Below are 8,551 nucleotides of genomic sequence, written 5' to 3' on the forward strand. Positions count from 1 at the left end.
GAAGTGCTGGGATCTTCCCTTTGGGATATCGTCTCTACTACATTGACTTGCAAACCGGCTGCAATGCCCCAGCACCTGGTCAACCATCTTTTTCCTTGAATTTGGACACTATCTACAAGTGGGTGAGATGATTTTTTTTTCTTTTTCTTTATTTTTGTGCTCTACTAAAGGGGGAGGCTGGAGACTGATGGAAGAGGAGGCAGAGCAGAGAGCTGTAACATATCTACTCGCCGGGAATTCTCTTTAGTTTAGTCCATAGCACCAGATCCAATGGGGAGACTCCATCTTCGTGAACCGATAGGACAGATGGTAGAAAGTGATTCCTGAACAGCATTATTACCGCCCACTACTCTACATCCTCCGATATCATCCTACACAGAAAATAACATCACATCAAGGTCCACTGAGGAATAAGCAATTTATTGGGTGGGAAATATATGGACATCTGATTTGGGAAACAGAATTTAGGGTAAGTAGATACAACACTTTCCTTGACGTCCTACAGCACCAATGGGGATTTAGGATTTAACCATTAGTGAGGGGTTATTTCGCACCATGGACTGTAATGCTTGGCCAAAGGCTGGTGATCAGGATTCTGGTATCTAATGATGAGCGGCAGGGGCCATATTCGAATATTCGTCCTATATTCGCAAAATTCGCATATTCGATATATTCGCGGCAATTTTTGCTTTTTGCGCATGCGGATAACTATCTACCTATCTATCTATCTATTTATCTATCTATCTCATATCTATCTATCAATCTATCTATCTCATATATATTTATCTATCTATCGAATATCTATCTATCGAATATCTATTTATCTATCTATGATCTATCTATCTCATATCTATTTATCTATCTCCTATCTATCTATCTCATATATATCTATCTCATATCTGTCTATCTATATTATCTGTTCAAGCTCGAAAATGTCGACGAGAGGTCACAGGAACGTCCCTTCTTTGTACACTGGGATGATGCAATAAACCTCCACCTATTTTTGCACTATTTTTTGTGTGCTGCTGGTCTCTTGCTTGATGTTTAGTTGTGAACCATTCACCAAGGTCCACATCCAGTGTGCACCATCTTTGCTTGTTTTCTACCTGAGTTGTGCTGTTCTTCTTGGATTTTATCTATCTAATATCTATCTCATATCCACCTCTCTCATATCTATCTATCTGTATATCTATCTATCTCATATCTATCTATGTATCTTATATCTATCTCATATCTATCTATCTGTATATCTATTTATCTCATATCTATCTATCTATCCATCTATTTATCTCATATCTATCTAATATCTATCTATCTACCAAAGAATAGGTTGGCCAGCACTATTGATTCCAAACTATTGTATAGACCTGGCTTACAGGTGCAGGCTGCTGGGCTAAATATACAGCAACAGGAGAATACAGCAGCACACTGCTAGCACAAAGATATAGATGAAACATGAGTATATAGATAAAACATGAGTATATAGATAAAACATGAGTATATAGATAGAACATGGAAAGCTATACAGCTGTAATGCAATAAATGAAAATATGAAATTATGAGGTACTTAGCGTGGACCGTCCCACCACGGTAAGGTGACCTCATTCTGGGACGGACCCTACACCATGAATATGCCTCTGTGTGAACAGCTCAGCAGGCATTGCAAGATCTGAAACATCCAAGGCACCTTATATACACCTAATAGAGGTGGGTGGGGTGCAAGAGCCAACATGGAGGTAGCCACTCCCCCGTATGTGTAAGGCTGGGTTCACACTACGTTTTGTCCCATACGGGAGCGCATACGGCAGGGGGGAGCTAAAATCTCGCGCTCCCGTATGTCACCGTATGCGCTCCCGTATGCCATTCATTTCAATGAGCCGACCGGAGTGAAACGTTCGGTCGGCTCATTTTTGCGCCGTATGCGCTTTTACAACCGGACCTAAAACTGTGGTCAATAGTGCTGGCCAACTTATTCTTTTTTGGTTGTATTACACATACGGGGGAGTGGCTACCTCCATGTTGGCTCTTGCACCCCACCCACCTCTATTAGGTGTATATAAGGTGCTTTGGATGTTTCAGATCCTGCAATGCCTGCTGAGCTGTTCACACAGAGGCATATTCATAGCGTAGGGTCCGTCCCAGAATGAGGTTACCTTACCGTGGTGGGATGGTCCAAGCTATTTGGCCGCCAAATTTGCAAGCTAAGTACCTCATAATTTCATATTTTCATTTATTGCATTACAGCTGTATAGCTTTCCATGTTCTATCTATATACTCATGTTTTATCTATATCTTTGTGCTAGCAGTGTGCTGCTGTATTCTCCTGTTGCTTTATATTTAGCCCAGCAGCCTGCACCTGTAAGCCAGGTCTATACAATAGTTTGGAATCAATAGTGCAGGCCAACTTATCCTTTGGTTGTATTACACATACAGGGGAGTGGCTTCCTCCATGTTGGCTCTTGCACCCCACCCACCTCTATTAGGTGTATATAAGGTGCCTTGGATGTTTCAGATCTTGCAATGCCTGCTGATATATTCACACAGAGGCATATTCATAGTGTAGGGTCCGTCCCAGAATGAGGTCACCTTACTGTGGTGGGACGGTCCAAGCTATTTGGCCGCCAAATTTGCAAGCTAAGTACCTCATAATTTCATATTTTCATTTATTGCATTACAGCTGTATAGCTTTCCATGTTCTATCTATATACTCATGTTTTATCTATATCTTTGTGCTAGCAGTGTGCTGCTGTATTCTCCTGTTGCTGTATCTATCTATCTATCTATATCTCCTATCTATCTATATCTCATATCTATCTATCTATCTCTCAATCTCCTAATATTCTTGGTCTATACAGAAGTGATAATGGGTCTATGACATTTTTCATTTTGAATATTGTCGTCATATTCGCGAATATCGTCACTATCTATCTACCTATCTAATTTTTGTGACGATATTTGCGAATATTCGCTCTCCAGTCTAATACAGTAAATAGTATAGGAGTCTTCTTTAGACCACAAGCAGGAAGCAGGGAGGGATGAGATCACTGTGATGTGTTCTGTGGAAAAAAAAATTACGAATACATAGCGCTATATTTGCCGTGTTCGCAATAATGCAAAATTTGTGATAAATATTTGAATTGCGAATATTCGCGCTCAACACTACTGGTATCCAGTCAGTAATGATACAGAAAAGTGTGTAATGTAGTCCAAGAGTCTTATCTGGTCAGTGATAATGGTGAAATCTTATAGTGCCAGGTTTGAGGCCCTGATCAGTATGAGGGTGACTGAGGCCCTGATCAGTATGAGGGTGACTGAGGCCCTGATCAGTATGAGGGTGACTGAGGCCCTGATCAGTTTGAGGGTGACTGAGGCCCTGATCAGTATGAGGGTGACTGAGGCCCTGATCAGTATGAGGGTGACTGAGGCCCTGATCAGTATGAGGGTGACTGAGGCCCTGACCAGTATGAGGGTGACTGAGGCCCTGATCAGTATGAGGGTGACTGAGGCCCTGACCAGTATGAGGGTGACTGAGGCCCTGACCAGTATGAGGGTGACTGAGGCCTGTTCTTGTTTGATCATTTACATAACCTTTGGGATCATTGGTATGGGTGGAAACATGTAAGATGGACGGTCTATGGGATAGAGACGGACCATTGTCCGAAGACCATTGCCTGTCTCTCCTGAACAGGGAGCACAATGGTGTTACTTTCGTACTTGCATGGATGGCCATTAGGTCCACTTGGGGTGATCCCAGCGTTCTGTGATCTATAGGAAGATCATCTGATTCAGAGACCATTCCCCAAGAAGGGGAAAGGTCATGACTTAAAGGGGTTATCAACCATAATGTGATTTTAGTACATACCTGCCAGGCTATCCGGGTATTTAATCACAAAAGAAGAAAATACGGAGCACTGACCGGTAGAGATGCAGTAGGAATCTTTAAAAGGGTTATCCAGAATTTTATATATAGCAACTGGTTCCAGAAAGTTAAACAGATTTGTAAATTACTTCTATTAAAAAATCTTAATCCTTTCAGTACTTATGAGCTGCTGAAGTTGAGTTGTTCTTTTCTGTCTAAGTGCTCTCTGATGGCACGTGTCTCGGGATCCGCCCAGTTTAGAAGCAAATGCCCATAGCAAATCTCTTCTACTCTGTGCAGTTCCCGAGACAAGCAGAGATGTCAGCAGAGAGCACTGTTGCCAGACAGAAAAAAACAACTCAACTTCAGCAGCTGATAATTATTGGAAGGATTAAGATGTTTTAATAGAAGTAATTTACAAATCTGTTTAACTTTCTGGAGCCAGTTGATATAAAAAAAAAAAAAGATTTTTTTTAAACTAGTCATAATGAGGCTCAGTAGTTTGTGTGGCCTCCACGTGCCCGTATGACCTCCCTACAACGCCTGGGCATGATCCTGAGCAGGTGGTGGATGGTCTCCTGAGGGATGTCCTCCCAGACCTGGACTAAAGCATCCGCCAACTCCTGGACAGTCTGTGGTGCAACGTGGCGTTGGTGGATGGAGTGAGACGTGATGTCCCAGATGCGCTCAATGGGATTCAGGTCTGGGGAACGGGCGGGCTAGTCCATAGCATCAATGCCTTCCTCTTGCAGGACCTGCTGACACACTAGGAGGAACCCAGGACCAACCTCACCAGCATATGGTCTCACAAGGGGTCTGAGGATCTCATCTCGGTACCTAATGGCAGTCAGGCTACCTCTGGCAAGCACATGGAGGGCTGTGCGGCCCCCCCCAAACAAATGCACCCACCCCCCCCCCACAACTATTGACTCACCGCCAAACCGGTCATGCTGGAGGATGTTGCAGGCAGTAGAACATTCTCCACAGCGTCTCCAGACTCTGTCTTGTCTGTCACATGTGCTCAGTGTGAACCTGCTTTCATCTGTGAAGAGCACAGGGCGCCAGTGGCGAATTTGCCAATCTTGGTATTCTCTGGCAAATGCCAAACGTCCTGCACGGTGTTGGGCTGTAAGCACAACCCCCACCTGTGGATGTCGGGCCCTCATACCACCCTCATGGAGTCTGTTTCTGACCATTTGAGTGGACACATGCACATTTGTGGCCTGCTGGAGGTCATTTTGCAGGGCTCTGGCAGTGCTCCTCCTTGCACAAAGGCAGAGGTAGCTGTCCTGCTGCTGGGTTGTTGCCCTCTTACGGCCTCCTCCACGTCTCCTGATGTACTGGCCTGTCTCCTGGTAGCGCCTCCATACTCTGGACACTACGCTGACAGACACAGCAGACCTTCTTGCCACAGCTCACATTGATGTGCCATCCTGGATGAGCTGCACTACCCGGTTGTAGACACAGTCTCATGCTACCACTAGAGTGAAAGCACCGCCAGCATTCAAAATGACCAAAACATCAGCCAGGAAGCATAGGAACTGAGAAGTGGTCTGTGATCACCACCTGCAGAACCACTCCTTTATTGGGGGTGTCTTGCTTATTGCCTATAATTTCCACCTGTTGTCTGTTCCATTTGCACAACAGCATGTGAAATTGATTGTCAATCAGTGTTCTTCCTGAGTGGACAGTGGGATTTCACAGAAGTGTCATTGACTTGGAGTTACATTGTGTTGTTTAAATGTTCCCTTTATTTTTTTGAACAGTGTATAAACCAAGATCTCCTGTCTTGGGTGAGGCCTGGGGTCTGGACATCTGTTAAATTGTATGCGCAGCAACAGGGAAGGTTGTTTAGTCAGATGTCAGATCTTACATAACAGCTTAAAGGCGCATGCGCAAAAGTGCCATAAGCCAAAGGCATATAGGTTCTCCCCATTGGTTCTGTATTGTAGGGCGTCAAGGAAACTTTGGCCTTAAACCGAAGATTCCCCAAACTGCTGCAAAACTAGAACACCCATAGTCATAGTTTTTACAACCCAAAAAGAAAAGATACCTGGATACTCGCTTTACCTTTTATTTGCTTCTGTATCGTGCATTATAAGTCATACAGAGGACCTGTTCTGGCCTTTTATAACAACACACATCCTCTGTATGACTATGATGACCCAATGAATCAAGATGCAGATAACAAGAAAAGCGAGAACCAGAATATTTTTGCATTTTGGACTCCATTAAGGAACTTTGGCTAAGGGAACTTTCCCACAGGGCGTACATGCTGCGTATTCCTTGCTCACTATACACACAGGGCTTTCCGGCGGCAGCCCTATGCGTGTAGTGATTTTTAGAGGCGGGGCCGTGTGCTGGCGTGACTGTGACGCGCGGCTCCGCCTCCAAAACTCACTACACCCATAGGGCTGCCGCCGGAAAGCCCTGTGTGTATAGTGAGCAAGGAATACGCAGCGCATTTCCCGCTGCTGCCGTAAATTTTGTGCAGCGTCAAATACGCTGTGTATACGCCCTGTGGGAACGCACCCTAAGACCTGCAGTGCTGCCCCCCTGTTCTCTTTCAATATAGTTTTTTTTAAACTACAGGTTGAGAACCACAACTCTCTCCTATGTACACTCTACATGGAATAGATGGTTTGCCTTAAAAGGAAACTCCGGAGGGAAAAAAGTGTTTTCAAATCAACTGGTGCCAGAAAGTTATACAGATTTGTAAATTTCTTCTATTTGATAATGTGGTGGCCCAGTACAGTATCTGTTATTCTGTAAACTTGTGTGGCGACTTCTATTCCAGTGTTCCCCTGAGCCCACATCCCTCCTAAGGACTATAAAATCTCAGATCATATGTTGGTTAATCCTTTGAGGCATTTGAGGAGCTGAGGAGTTTGTGTGATCCAGAAGGAGGCCTGAGGCCTAGTCCTGCAACAACGCTTATACTGCAAGTTAACCCCTGCACCTGTAGTGAAAGTCAAAGCTACAAGGTAGGAACTAAACCAGTGGGGAAACTACAGAAGTCGAAGTCCAGTCAAGATAGTCAAGTCTGTCAATTTACCAAATTCAGCGTGGGTTGCCACAGTCAGTCCAAGTCCACTACAAGTCCCAGCAAGCCAAAAAGCTTCCCTAAGTTCACCTCACATCTCCTTGGTGCTGAACTGAGCTGTATAGACTGTAACACCTTGTCTGCCTCAGTAAAGAGCCATTGTTCAGTAACCTTGCCTCAGAGTGATTATTTGCCCCGTGTCTGGCCCAGGAATAATCAGCCAAACCTCGGGTGGTGAAATAGGTAAACCAAGCCCTGGCATCACGATCACACACAACTTTTGGCATCCTACGAACAGGATACGGGTGTGTGCCTTATACAAAAATACGCCCCCAGTCTGAACTGTGTCCATACTGCAGAAAAAAACGCACGTCTGCGTGACAGAAATTGCGCTAAAATCTGTACGGGATCTGTGTTAATCATGTGTAAAGTGTGAGCAGCAGTCATGCTGTGAAAAGCAAGATGTCTGGTACCTGAAAGGGTTAAAAGATCGGGAGAAAAGCCTGTGAAGAATGCCTGCGAAAGTTTTCTGGCCGGCGCCCATCTTGCCGGAGACCAGAATAAAAGGAGCAGCGCAGCCGGACCTCTGCAGTCTACAGGAAGTTGGTGAGCAGAGCAAGATGGCGGAGGCATGAGATCCCACGAGATCTGAGAGTCCCAAAATGGTACCTGGAAAGCAGCAGCGGCCGCGGCTCAAGTCTTCCAGGAGCTTGCGGCCGGCTGCAGAAGCTGTCGCTGGAAGGAGAAGAAGCTTGTCTGAATGTCTCGCTGCCGGAGGATGATGAGCAGTGGCCAGCGACTCCTGAGGGCGGAACGCCTGCATCATCCTGTGGAGCGTTGCCGGTGAGTCTTTCACCACACCATCGGACCTGGAGATCCTGGGCAGAGATCTACACCGAGGAGTCAGAAGTAAGTACCCCGGCAGAAGCTGAATTTTCTACCCCTTCATCTACTCTCAGCCCAGAGCCTGTACCCCAGGTCCAGAAGCCTGCAGAACACCCCCAGTCACCACCGCTGCCCGGGTGGGTGTTCGGCGATTAGCCGCAGATAATCAATCAAGTCTATGCGTCAGTACCTCCTGCCATTACCTGGAAAGGAGCATTATCCAGTTCCCTCAGCTAGGGCAGCTAGAGCCAAACAAGAGGCCCAGATGGCAGCTATTGTGGAAGAAAAAATGGAACAGAGGAGAGGGGAGTATAGTCCTAAACAACTACCATATGAAGTGTGGCCGGCCCAGCAGTCAGACACAAAGCACCTGTATATCCGCATGTTGGACCAGCCCAGAGCAGGAGAGCCACCCCTTGAAAGATGAAGAGCCACTATAGTGAAGTTTGATGAAGTCCAGGGGTTTGGCACCTTGCTGGACTGTTACCACGGGGGTACCGTCCTAGTTAACAGGCGAGCAGTCAAGAGGGACTACCTCCCAACACATTTACGCTTCCAGAAGAACGGGGGGGATAGTGGAATATACCTTAGTCCAAAGTGCACGAGGGGAATGGGTGGCAGCTGTGACCTGACCCAAGAATCTCACACAGCTCCCCTTTGTGTGCTTCCCGTCAGAGGACTGGAATTTGGATCCCTTCGGCCTGTTGCCCCTGAGAGTCAAAGGTTAAGTGGAGGAAGAGGAGTTCCTGCCCGAGATGCCTGTC

Source organism: Hyla sarda, chromosome 9 (assembly GCF_029499605.1).
Source record: "Hyla sarda isolate aHylSar1 chromosome 9, aHylSar1.hap1, whole genome shotgun sequence".
In the NCBI taxonomy this organism is placed as follows: domain Eukaryota; kingdom Metazoa; phylum Chordata; class Amphibia; order Anura; family Hylidae; genus Hyla; species Hyla sarda.